General features: G+C 48.0%; 1 pseudogene; it reads right to left on the bottom strand.

Moving 5' to 3' along the window:
• Window positions 1–5,349: 5,349 nt before the first annotated feature.
• LOC111548298 lies at window positions 5,350–6,111 on the bottom strand (annotated as a pseudogene).
• Between the last annotated feature and the right edge of the window lie 7,529 nt (window positions 6,112–13,640).

A 13,640-nucleotide genomic window follows, 5' to 3' on the forward strand; every position in this document is an offset into this window, starting at 1 on the left:
AGGGCTCCTTGAGGTGGTGCCTGTCCTATATCCCCTAACTTCCACCCTACAGGCAGAAATAAACTCACAGCTGATTTCTTCCCACCTGAAATTGCTCCTGCAGGCAACCCCAACAGGATCACTTTGAATCCCTATGAGCTACTCCTACAGCATCGAGACCAAGGGTGCAGGTCAGCTCTGAAGGGTCTGAAGAATTGAATGGGAGGGATCCACAAAGCCAGAGAGTGGGCTGGGGCAGCTTGTCTCCTTCTCACTTGCACTCACTCACCTGGATCGAGAAAGCAGAGACACTACAGCTTGGGTAGAATAAGACCTGATCCTGAGTTCCCTCCCTTTGGCTACACCACTCTTTCTGCAAGAAAAGAGAGAGAGAAAAGGTGAATTAAGCATACATCTGAGCCAGGTATGAGCAAGAGGCTGTTTCCGGGCCTCCTTCTCAGAAATACGTGTTCATGCATCACCTCTGTCCTCAAGTTTATATCAGTGGCTGCTTCTATCTGGTGGGAAGGTAGAGGGGAGGGGTGGCCTTCTTGTGAGGCTACATGCAGACAAGCAGTGTGGAGAGGCTGGCCAGGCTCGGCAGGCCAGCAGCACCCTGGGATGGCAGGCCTGGGCAGGGCTGGTGCCATGGCAGCTGGCTTCAGGCCCACATCTCCAGTGAAGGCCCTCAGAAAGCTTCTGAGTCCAAATGAGGCAGCTGGACTGGCTACAAGGAGCTGTGTGAGTAGGAACTGGCCAGGAAAAGTGAGCCCCCATTGGGCAAATTCTGGTCTCAGGCCTGGCTGGATCTTGCTGTGAGTGAAAACTGACTCTCTGAGTCTGGGCTGCAGAGAGAGAAAGAGAGATCAGTGAGATGGAGCTGCCCCAAAGGCGTGCATGGCGTCATCACAGCAAACCCTCAGGGTGTCCAGGGAGCGCCCACTTCCCTACAGCCTTGTGGACACAGAACATGACATCCTCCTTCTCTTCCTCCCTTTTCATCTTTGTCAAGGCCATGTCATTGTTGTTTTACTTTGCACTTGTTTGCTTTTTACTATAGTTGTAAGTATTTTGTTCATGTTTCTTGGCCACTTCTGTGACTTCTGTGAATTGCTTGCTCATCGAGACTGACCTTTCTGTGCTTGTTTTTGCTTTCTCTTCCCTGGATGAAGTAGTTCCTGACTGAATGATGACTAAAAATTGGGCGAGAATGTGAACATCCTACCTTCCAAAGGTTCCTAAGATGGAAGGAAATGGGCCAGTTGGCCTGAACTTCGGGGAGTACACCAGCTCCCACTCCCTACAGGAAGAGGGGAGGGACAGTTTTCCTTTGAGAGTTTTACTGGGAGATTGAACAACCAATATAGACAAGTATCATTGGCTGAGTCAAATGATTCTGGTGGTTTCTCTGATGCCCAGATTCCATGAAAGACAGGGAATTTGGAGACCCAACTCAGATATGGCTCAGCTTCTAGACCTGAGCTGGGACCTGCCCTAGAATTAGATAGCGAGACTCTCAGAGTCAGGGAGGCAGAGGAAAAACCCACTCTCTCTGCTCCTGGAGCAAGTGTGAGGATCCCTCCACGTGGAGCCTGGCATGCCCCCATCCCAGCTCCAGGCACCCCTGTGGCCCCCTGCACATTTGTTGTCCTTTTACCTTTCCCTTCAAGTTTTCCTGCTTCAGAAACATGGACCACCAGAGCTAGAGAAGTCCTTAAAGATCTCCCATAGGGCAGGAGCTGAGCAAAAAGAGAAAAAGTGAGAACTAAGATGAGCTCACGTCCATATGAGCACATTAATAGACTTGTGAAAAGTTAAATATATGCATGCAGTATACCTAAAAACAAAGTGATTATTATTTTCTTACAAAAGATTTCCTTCCTCCAAATTGTCCCATTAGACCTGTTTGTTAAAGAATGGTGATGTGGTATTGGGGACTCCATGTGTGCATCCCCCTGAAATTCATATGCTGAAATCCTTATCTCACTGTCATGGTATTGGGAGGCAGGGCCATCAGGAGATAATTAGGTCATGAGGGCGGGACCCTCAAGAATGGGATTCGTGCCTTTGTAAAGGGGACCACAGAGGGCTCTGTAGTTCTCTTTCTGCCATGTGACTGCAGCAGTCTGCAACCCAGAAGAGAGCTGCCATGCCAGAACCTTGCCATGCCAGCATCCCGATCTTGGACATCTGGCCTCCAGCACTGTCAGAAATAAATGCTGATTTTATAAGCCACCTACTCTATGGCACTTTGTTACAGCAGCCCAGAATAAGACATAGGGGATGGGAATCTTTTCATCCATCCCTATTTTGCAGAAGGGGAAACCTAGGTCCCGAGCAGGTACACAATTGCTACACACAGCAAGTGGCATTTGATCCTGAATTTTCTGCCTTTGGATTCAGGTTCCTTTCTATGACATCTGGCTCCAGCAAGTGTACAGCTCAGAGCTGCTTCTTGCCTATAGGAAATATTCTTCAGGATTGATTAAAAAAAATCAGAAAACAGACTGTGTTAGCAAATGCACAGCCAAAGGAGTATTTCCATTTCACTCTGACCTCCTTCAATAGGTCACCATTTTCAGCCTGCTGGAAAATTGTCCCTTTTTCCTTTATATGTATTTACGTGTATGTGTGTATATATATACACACACACACGTATGTGCGTATGCACGCACATGCACATTTTGTATATGGTATAAATATGAAATTGTATATGTTTGTATATAATTATAAAGTATATACATGAAATGGTATATATATACACACACACAGATGAAACTTTGGGAATTTCTTTTCAAGTCTTGTGTGCAGTCACTTCAAAGCTGACACACATCACACGGAGTAGAGTCAGGCAGAGAGAGAGGGGCTTGAGGGTGGTCCCAGAGCTGGTGTCAGAGTGAAGACTTAAGTACAGATCTGCAATCTTCCCTTCTCACTGAGATGCCTCAAAAGACCTTTTTTTTTTTTTTTTTCTTAGAAACAGAATGCTAGCTTTCTGACAGGACTACCCTCCCATTCCAGCATCTTCTCCCTCAGGTTCTCTCTTTTCACTCTCAATATGCTTAGAATCTTCCCAATCTTGATTACTGGACACAGCTTTATCCTTTCAAGAGTGCTTTTCCACTGGATGTCTCATTCAGATGTCACAGTGCTCCTGGGGGCTGGAGCCAGGCCCAGGGATGCCACCTCCACAGGGGCTGATACCCTGAGATGTCAGGAACGGTGACAGTCACCTAGCACGTCAAGGTCAGAACTTTAAGACCTCTGACTCCAAAATCAGTGCTCTCTGCCCCTCTCCAGCAGATGTGTGGGTGGGTGTGGGAGGCGGCTGGGGAAGTGGTGCTGAACTCCAGCACTCAGCAAGCTTCCATGCAAGGCCGAGCTCTGGGTGACGCCCAGGCGAGGGAGGGATGGGGAATGTGCAGAAGCCCAAGCTCCCAAGCCACTGCAGACCAGCTGGGCGGCCCCTCCAGTAGAGGCCATCCTCCACCCCTCCCTAACTGGGTGGACGCATCTCCTGGCTGAACCCAATCCTATCAGAACTGTGGGGGTTTCTGGGGTGATAAATCTTTATTTTCCAGGGTTGTCCTGAATGTGCTACTCCGCTGAACAAAACCATTTCTTCATGGGCTATTTCTCTTAATTGGCTGGTGGTGCTGCCTGCCCTTGGCAAAATCAGGAGAACAGTTGTCTTTGCAGCCTGCTCACTCCCTTTGGCCCAATAAGCCCACCCAGTGTCCTCACAGTGCCCCGATTCCCCGACTCCTGGTACCTTGTATCAGGCTTTAGAACCCCCACCCCAGCCAACGTAGCCACTCTCAACATCTCACTACATCTCCACGAAGTTGCAGATAAAGATAAAATTCACAACAAAACCAAAAACTGAGCCTTGCAGGTACCAAGTGCCAGATTCAGATTGATGTCTTGGAACAGATAGCAATCCCGAAGCAGGTGAAGCTGGACTGAGAAAAACGTAGTCACAATTCAGTTCACGGAGTTCCCCGACTCTCTTCACACACTGAGGACCGCTGTGTCTCCAATACATCCCCCATGTCCTTTTCACCATCATGCCACTCCCTTTCTTTTTGATTAGCCTTGCCAGAGATTTGTCTATTTCACCAGTCTGCTCAAGAACTAAGTTCCAGCATTTTTATCTCAACTCTTTTTCCTGTCTCTCGTCTTTTTTCTCATAGCTATCACTTCTTTCTCCTTTCCCTTTGTATCCCAAGAGAGGTGGCCAATTTTTTCTCTACCTTGCTAATTTGTTTTTCTGGGTCATCAAGTCTATTTTTTATTACTTACTTCCAAAGTGGTTTTTAATTTAAATATTAAGATTTTAGTTACTTTGTAATTCTCGCGTTTCTCACCTATCTCCCTTTTTATATTACCTTGTTACTTCATTTTAAAATGAAATATATATTATCTCCCTAAGACTTTCTGCTCCTTTTTCAAGTGAATGGTGTATCCTCTTTTACTGAGCTCCCTGGAAAGATGGGCACATGCTCTTCTCAGGTCTGCAGCTTGGGGCAGGTGTGAGGGCTCCAAATCAGCTTCTGGCTCCTGGTTTGTCTGTGCTGTGCTGACTTGGGGGCCTTAACCACCACCTGAGCCTCTGACACTAAGCTGCTGTGGGGCAAGGGTGTCTTCCCAGCATGCTCTGGTTGTCATGGCTTCTCCCTTTGCTCCAGCTCCAGCCGGCTGGTGAGAAGGACACTTCCCACAATGCATTGCCCACCTGCCCCTGCCTTTCCATCTTCCGTAATCTGTAGTTTCTGACTTGGTTATAGACAGATGGTGCAAAGGACGAGGAGTGCTGTGATGGAGAGAGGTAATAAGATTTCTGCTTCAAAGGACAACTCTTAAGAGGCAGAGAGGAGTGGCTGGGCTTGTTTCTGGTGGATCAGACACACGGACTGCCCAGATGGGAGCATAGATGTGAAGCCCCTTCTTATTTTTTAAGTAGGCCTCTAACGGAGGGTTTTTGGGGTAGGCAGGTGAGATTGCTGGGTATTTGCCCCTTTGTCTACATTCCTGACATTCTTGTGAGAAGTTTTGTTTTGTTTTGTTTTGTTTTTCTAGGCAAGAACCTTAATGAACTGTTACCGACAACATAAAAAAAAACTGTATAATATATACAAAATTATCATTTTATGTCAGGAGAAAATGTATCATGTCAGCAACAGAACATGTCTGCCGACCTCCAAGTGGCTGGCATAGTACATCCACCCCATGACAGGCCCACTGGGACTGTGGTAAACATGCCTGTACCTCAGTACAAAGTCCCCTTTCCCTGAGAAGTGTATAGAAGCAGAGATGAAGAACATGAACCCAGAAGGAAGAGGGAGAGGCTGGGGGCCCTGTACCCTGAGCTCAGAACTTCAGGGGGATGACCAGCCAGTACTTGGGCTGCTTTTGCTCACAGTGCTTGTCAAAGCTCAACTGCACTGCAGCCTCCATGGCCTGGATCTTGGTGGCGCTGTCCCCATACAAACACTTCATCTTGGCCTGGGACGCTGCTCACTAGGCCTCTCAGTTGGAGCCTCTACCGATCGGCAGGTGTTGCAGTACAGGTCATGGTCAGCATTCACGTAGCTGTCCAGGCACTCTGCATCCAGCTGCTGTCGCCGCTGTCATTCTTCTCTGTACCTCTCAGTCTCTGCAGAGTACTGGCGGAGCTCTTTGGTGATTTCCATATTGCTCAGGTCACATTCTACCTCTGCATCTAACTCGATCTCCATCTCTTCCTCTTTGGACAAAGCTTGGTCTTCTCTTGTGGATGCCTGGACTCTACTGCTGTCATATGGATGCTGCCCAGACCCTCTGAAATGTAAAGAACTGCAAGGGGAGTCCTGCTAGGCCACAAGATGGCCATAGAAGGACGAAGGATACTCAGCCTAGTTAGCGTAACAGCTTTGGGGAAGAAGTGCAGGAGGGAAGTACCATGGAAGACTGAAACAGGATTCCACGGCCTTCCTGTAGGCCTTTGTGGTGGCTTTGCATCCAAGCCATTGCTTGATGATAATGTTGCCAGCATCTTGCATATACCGGATGAGAATACCAAGACCTGGCAGCTTTCAGTGTTGATGCCTTCACCGCTGCCATCTCTGATTGTGAAAGTTCAAGTGGGTGCCGAAACTCGTGGGTTCGCAGCTTGCAGATCCTGCGTGGTGACCGAGCAAGGGCCTAGTTTTCCTTCCTTAGTGAGAAGTTTTAAAGATTTCCTGGTCACTCACTGTTTGGAGCTAGATGTTTTGTGAATCAGTAGTTAGCACAGTTATTGCTTACCCCTCCCTCACATTCATTTCTTCATCGTCTAACAACAGCTCCTGATTGGACTTGGGGTCAAGCCCTCTCTTAGCGCAGGTGGCTTGGGTGGGGGTTCTGGAGGTAGAGCACATGACCCTGACCTAAGCCAATCATCACTTCTCATTTCCAAGGCCACAGCAATTAGTTCAGGGGTGGGCATGTTACCAGAGGCTGGTACAATCAGAATGAAGGTCAGGACTTTTGTGGAAAGCAGGCTCAAGTCTCCCTGCTAAACTTGAACCTTCAGGCTTATGAAATGAGCCTTGGATGGTACCTTGAGCTTGAGAATAAAGCTGAGGACTGGAGAGAGGTCATATACTGGAGACAGCACAGAACCCCTGATCCAGCCTTGCCTGAAGCGGGACCTACCCTTTGATCTTTTAGTAATAGGAACTAATAAATTTTCTTTTATGTTTAAACACATTTGGGTCAGATTATAAGTTAACTGAAGTAGAATGTGTCCTCACTGATGTAAGTATGATCAGTGAAAAAAAGAGACCAAATATAATAAGGAAGATATATTCCTTAATATTTATAGTTTGGAAGGCAAAGAGGTTAAAGGGGACCATGCTTATGTCCCCATGGAGTCCATGGAGTCCATGGAGTCACAGCCAAGCACTCCTGGAGGAATCTGGGTGCCGGCATCTCCAGCCAGCCCTGTGACAGAGATCTGAGGAGTTCTCCTTAGAGCTTCTCAAGGAAGTCCCTCTTGATGCAATACGATGCATACTTGGGGAAGCTGTTCTCTCCGGACAGGGTGTACAACTTGAGGGCAGAAATTGTTTCAAAATGTTTTGACATGTTCCTGAATGGCATGTCTATGGGAGAACAGAAAAGGGACTGTGGTATGTTTGAGGCTTTCTGTGACCTGGGGGCAGGTGTCAGGGAAGCTTCCAAACTCTCCCTAGAGGCCAAACCATGGCTGCCTGAGAGGCTGGACAGTGGACACTCAGGCCCCACTGGGCAGGGACACCAGTGTGTCCTGCTTGTTGTCACACTTGGCTTGTTTGTTCTCCTCCACCAGGAATTCTGTGGGGCAGGGGATTGCACACTGCACACATCACAGCTGCTCATCCAGGGCTCTTGTGGCACTTGCTTCATCTTGAGTGGCACAGAGCACAGAGCAGCCGCCGTGGAGTGTGGAAATACCAAACCCTGAGTCACCACTGACTGTTGCCCTGGACATAGAACCCCAGGCGAAGGCACTTAACACTGGTTATCCCTGTGCATCCAGGAAGCTAAATGGTGGCCAAAAAAAAAAAAAGTTATAATGCAGTCAGGCTGGACCAGAGAATTCCTGCATGTGCAGGTTTGTGTGTGTGTGTATGTTTTGGAAGTCATGCCAGATGTTGTCTTTCCTCATGTGACATTTGGTATCTTTTTTCTACCGCAGTGTTCCATTATGTTCTAGTTCTTGAAAAAGGCAGCGAGGCAACACGTATACAACGAAATGTATTTGGGAAATTATTTATGTGTATTATAGTCCTCTCTTAGAAGATCACAAAGTACATTAGCATATTAAAGGATCTGAGAAGTCCTGTAATAAAGGAGCCTGGTTGATTGAATGATCATGGAACTCGTTGTGGGTGGATCATTCGCATACTGGATGGAATGGGGTGTGAGGCTGACTGTGCAGAGGGTGACTAGTCCCTGAAATGTAGATAGGGGTCACCTAGAGAACGGTGGAGCATCGGGCATGGATGGGTGAACTGGACAACTGGGCTATGCATTTCAGCCCCAGAGCACTTAAAGCATAAGGTAGATTGTAAGATCCTGGAGTTCATCTGGCTTAAATACCTCCTTGAGAGGGACATCAAGGTCCGTAGAGAACTGAGTTACTCATGATCACCAGTCAGAGCTCTTGGCTGCACGACATAGATGCCAATGCTGGATACCTAGGGAGAATGAGATTTGATGGAAGGATATGGGGAAGGCCACTGAACCCACTAGAAGGCTGGAGAACCAGGTCCAGAAAACAAACAGAAGCCAAGGGAAAGTGGGCTGCTGAGAGCATAGCCAGATCATGCCACGAAATCTTATTAGCCCACTTCAGCTAGGGCCCATGATGCATCAGAAATGGACCCATGACTCTCTGTGTTCTTCCCAGTGGGGATAGGTGATTGGCTGAGCACAGACTGCACTCCCCACCCTGGCTGTTAGGGTCTGGGAGAACAGGTGGAAGGCTTTTATGGCTTCTGCAGCTAAAGCCTGGAGCCCGTCTCTCCCAACAACTCGCACAGGAAGGAAGCCCCCATTTGGTTGGGGGCAGAGTGAGGTTACAAAGCCCGTCTCCTGTCTTGCAGTTCAGATCATGCAGCCAAGAGTACTCTTTTACAAAAGTGTTTAAAATCTTTATTTAATCAGCAACATGGACCTTGCAGAGTTCCTGCTCCATGATAGAAGGATATGAACTATTTGAAACATTCACATCTACTGCTCTCCTTGGGGATTCCTACCCTCCTTTCATTCTTTACTCACTAGCCTCGTGGTAGAGTAACTAGGGCAGAAATGCAGAGTGAAAGAGAAACAAATACGCAGCTTTTGAAACCCATGGCAGAGACAATAGCTTGAGAGTCTCAAAATCTTGCCTTTTGAGAATCCAAATCCTGACACACAGAACTCAGGAGGACTAGTGTATGGTTTGTTAAGCTACTTTTTCCCACCTACCAAGTCTACATTAATGACTCCCTGAGCAAAGAAAAAAAAAAAAAGTCCTTAGAAGGAAAGAGAGTTAAAGGCTGGCGTGAATCCCTGGAAATGGTCCTGCCTACACGTTCCATGCCCTCAAGCTCTGAAGTTGAGGGGATGATAGAACCTCCAATAGTTTAGGGGATCAGAGAGAAGAGAGATGGTGCTCCTACTCCGTGGGGAGGCTGAAAGCTCCATAGAAAAGTCCCAGCATTCAGCATCATGAGGGACCAATAGACAGGCAGGAAGTAACCTCCTGGGGGTCCAGGCTGCATCACAAGCCCTCATCCCCCCAGTATTGTGTAGCAAACAACAGAATGTTTCTGAGTGTATCTGATGGTCCTGACAGCCAGAAAACCTGGAGGGCCTTGAGCCTGGGGTGGTGGGATGTGAGAGCAGATGCAAGTGTGAGCCAAGGGCAGGAGTGAGGACTCCCCACCAGTCCACAAGGGGCGGCTGCCGCCAAGGACTAGCTGGGCAATGGCCAGTCCAGTGGTGGCCGGGGCGGACAGGTGACGGCAGAGAGCCAGGTGTGCGCCCCCGGATGCCTTGATGTGATGTTTTCTCCACCTCAACTGAATGTACCCTCTGGGAGAAGGTACATTCACATATTTTAATGTGAATTACACATTAAATACGTGTAATTCACATATTTAAGGGGAAAATTGTGAGAAGGGGAAAGCCTTGAATCAACTTGAATGGCAGTCCTGCTAAAAGTGGAATAGGGGATCAAGGCAGAAATTAGATTTTTCTTTTAAAAAAAATCTGAATGTAGCCTGTGACATTCATTCTGATATAATATAAACTGTAGTTTATACATAGAGTTAAAACTAGTCCACAATATTTTCTCTGGAAAGGCTGCAAGCACCTGATTTTCCTTACCTACATCCTACGTCAAAGTTAAAATGATTGGCAGCATGTTGGCAGTGATTTCCCGTAAAATAGGGCTGGCACTGCTGGTTGCCTCTGGGCCCAAGTCCACCAGCCACTGAGTGCCCAGAAGCAGCCCCTGTGCCTCCTGAGGCTGGGCCTCCCGGGGTTGCACCCTCGGTGAGTCACGCTCCTTCCTGGCTTGGTGATCGTAAACACTGGAGGATACGACGCAGATGAGAGTCTTTTGAAAATCTTAAATCTCTGCCTGTGTCTGTGGGACTTCGGTCAAGCCTCCCCTTAGGGCTTAGTTTCCTCATCTGTAAAATGAGGTCACCTTTGCTGCCCTACTGACAGTGGTGGCAGCTTTCATGCATCCAGTGTGTGCCACATTCGAGTACTTTCCACTTCCAATTAGATCTTATTTCGTCTCCATGACAGCCCTGGTGCGGAGGTGCAGTCAGCCTCGGTTTACAGATGTGGAAACAGCTTCAGCAGAAGAAACCTGCCAAAGCTCAGACACATAATTAATTCATCAACCCTAAGACTCAGTAGATTGTAAGACACACAATTATTTTACAAACAACAAAAATAGAAAAAAGGGACCGGGGCCGAGCGCGGTGGCTCAAGCCTGTAATCCCAGCACTTTGGGAGGCCGAGGCGGGCAGATCAGGAGGTCAGGAGATTGAGACCATCCTGGCTAACACAGTGAAACCCCATCTCTACTAAAAAATACAAAAAACTAGCTGGGCGAGGTGGCAGGTGCCTGTAGTCCCAGCTACTCAGGAGGCTGAGGCAGGAGAATGGCGTAAACCCGGGAGGCGGAGCTTGCAGTGAACTGAGATCCGGCCACTGCACTCCAGCCTGGGCGACAGAGCGAAACTCTGTCTCAAAAAAAAAAAAAAAAAGAAAAAGAAAAAGAAAAAAGGGGCCGGGTGTGGTGGCTCACGCCTGTAATCTCAGCACTTTGGAAGGCCGAGGCCGGCAGATCACAAGGTCAGGAGGTCCAGACCATTCTGGCTAACATGGTGAAACCGCATCTCTATTAAAAATGCAAAAAATTAGCCCGGCGTGGTGGTGGGCACCTGTAGTCCCAGCTACTTGAGAGGCTAAGGCAGGAGAATGGCGTGAACCTGGGAGGTGGAGCGTGCAGTGAGCCGAGATCCCGCCACTGCACTCCAACCTGGGCAACAGAGAGCGACTCTGTCTCAAAATATATATATATATATACATATATATGTGTCTGTGTGTATATATATATATAATAGAACTGCCAATTATAACAGCAAGATGTCACTGACTACAAGACACATTCTGATTTCAGAGCCGTTAAAATGCATAAAAAGGTGGGGTTTAGAATTTTTGGACTACTGAGTGAAATGGATGGTAAAGACGGGTGTGATTCCAGGGCTGAGGGATTCCAAAGTTTGAGTTCTTTGTGTTGGGTCAAGCGGCCACCCAGAGAGCTGATGCGTGCTGATGTGAGACTCCTACAAGCCACGAGATGAAACAGACTTATAAACATGTAACATGTTGTGTTGACACAAGGAACCAAGCAGTCATGAGGAATGTGCCAATGGCTGGGATGGAGCAACCCCCTTGCTGAGTCTTGCAAAAGCAACCTCCCTAGATGACCTTTCAGTGGATTCTGGGTGGAATTCTGTCACAACACAGAAAACGGACTCCTCACCATGGTGCTTCATGCAATCCCATCTTATAAGCCAACTTGTCCAAGAATTGCTTGGCTTAACCCAGATCCAATTCACCTACAGAGAATCAACTCCAAAACAAGCATCCCAGGTTTGCTGCAGAGCTGATGAGCCTTCCAGTTGGTGAGATGGGCCAGGAAAAAATCCAAGAGACAACCTGGGTTCCCCAGTGGTTTTGCCTTGCCCAAGTCTGATGCTGCTAGAAGCTCCTGTGCCTGTCCCTTATGTGTCCCCTCTCTTTGGGTGGAGCAGGACCTGGCTTCCCTGGGGCTACTTGAATAGAGCATAACATAGCGTCAAGCATGCACAGACTCTGTCCTGGAACCTGCCATTGCTGTGAGATCCCCTCCCCAAATCAGATCTGCCCTCAGATGGAGCCTGAGTAGACACAGTCATCTAGACCTTTAGCTACTCCTCACGGGGTGCCCACAACTGGTTTACTACCTCTGAGTCTGGCCAATCCTTTCCTGGCTCCCTCATCTCCTCTACCAACCTCTCAGATGCTACCATCTGATGTAAGTTTTCATTACCATTGCTGGCTGGGGCACACTGAGTATCACCAGCTCTAGCATCTTAGGAACTTTATTTCATCAGAGCTTCCCAACACTCTCTGAAGCAGGTGTTACTTTTCATTTATTTATTTTTTTGAGATGGAGTCTCACACTGTTGCCCAGGCTGGAGTGCAGTGGCACGATCTCAGCTCACCGCAATCTCTGCCTCCCAGGTTCAAGCGCTTCTCCTGTCTTAGCTTCCAGAGTAGATGGGATTACAGGGGCCCACCACTACACCCAGCTAATTGGTTGTATTTTTAGTAGAGTCGGCATTTCACTATGTTGACCAGGCTGGTATTGAATGCCTGACCTCATGATCCACCCGTCTTGGCCTCCCAAAGTGCTGGGATTACAGGCCAGCTGAAGGGCGAGCCGCCGCGCCCAGCCAAAGCAGGTATTACTATCCTCATTTTAAAGATGGAAAACCTGAGGCTCAGAGAGGCCAATCACACGTTCAAACGACACAGTCAGCAAGTGAGAGAGCCTTCACTAAGTCGTTATAGAGGGCTTAGAACAGTGGCTGGAACAGCATGAAAACTCAATAAATACTTGTTAGATGACAGAAGGAAAAACTGCCTTATGATGATAATGCTGAGAAGTTCCTCATGAACTAGTTATTATTTAATTTTATTCAACAGAGCACCTGCTTTTGAGCCCAGGGGTAGACCTACAAAGGATACAGGTTCTAGGCAACGCAGGTTGTAACATACACACACACACACACACACACACACACACACCTCTTTTAATGACCCGCCTGCAATTGATATACTGCTAAGTAGCATTTCTTGTACTGGGGAGATTCTATTTCCACACTAGCAGCAAATATGACCTTTGTGTCAGCTGCCAGCCACTTATAATTCTGACAGATGCAAGCACATTTCTGGGAAGCTGTAGCCACTCAGGACCTTGCAGATCAACAGGCAACACTGGCGGCTTTGGTAAGATTGATCGGCCCGTGAGAATCCCATTTACAGCCCTAACGGAGCCTTGGTTTACCACAGCCTGGGCACTAATGACTTAGACAGCTCCGATCTAAATCTGTCAGCCAGGGCTGGTGGCGATATTAAAGAACACTCTATTTATACGAAGCAGCAATTAGAGGAATGCTCGCCAATGGGCCACCCCTTCCAAGTAAATCCCCAGCCTTGCAAATGGTGTCATGCTCACGGTTATTTTAATCTGCTTGGAATTTCAGGGATATTAATGTGACGGGCCATCGCAGAGGATTAGCCAGGTTTATTTCTGCTGACATTTCAGAGAGCACACTCAGGTTTCCAAGCCGTGCCCGCACGCCTCCCTGGCACATCACTGGGGAGGCAATTGAGGGAGGGAGAAGCAGCTGCAATGCGGGTGCATCTGTCTCCCTTCAGCCCTGCCTCCCATCTCTCCCTTCCTTCCCCTGCCTCCTCTGCCTTTCCTCCCCACTTCCCTCCAGGCCCCTTCAGTCTCTTCTCCCTCCCCGTTCTAGCTTTTTCTTCTTGTTCTCTCCAGGAAACAAACTCATGTATGGGGTTGCCAGATAAAATACAGGATG

This window comes from Piliocolobus tephrosceles, chromosome 6 (genome assembly GCF_002776525.5).
Source record: "Piliocolobus tephrosceles isolate RC106 chromosome 6, ASM277652v3, whole genome shotgun sequence".
Taxonomy (NCBI): domain Eukaryota; kingdom Metazoa; phylum Chordata; class Mammalia; order Primates; family Cercopithecidae; genus Piliocolobus; species Piliocolobus tephrosceles.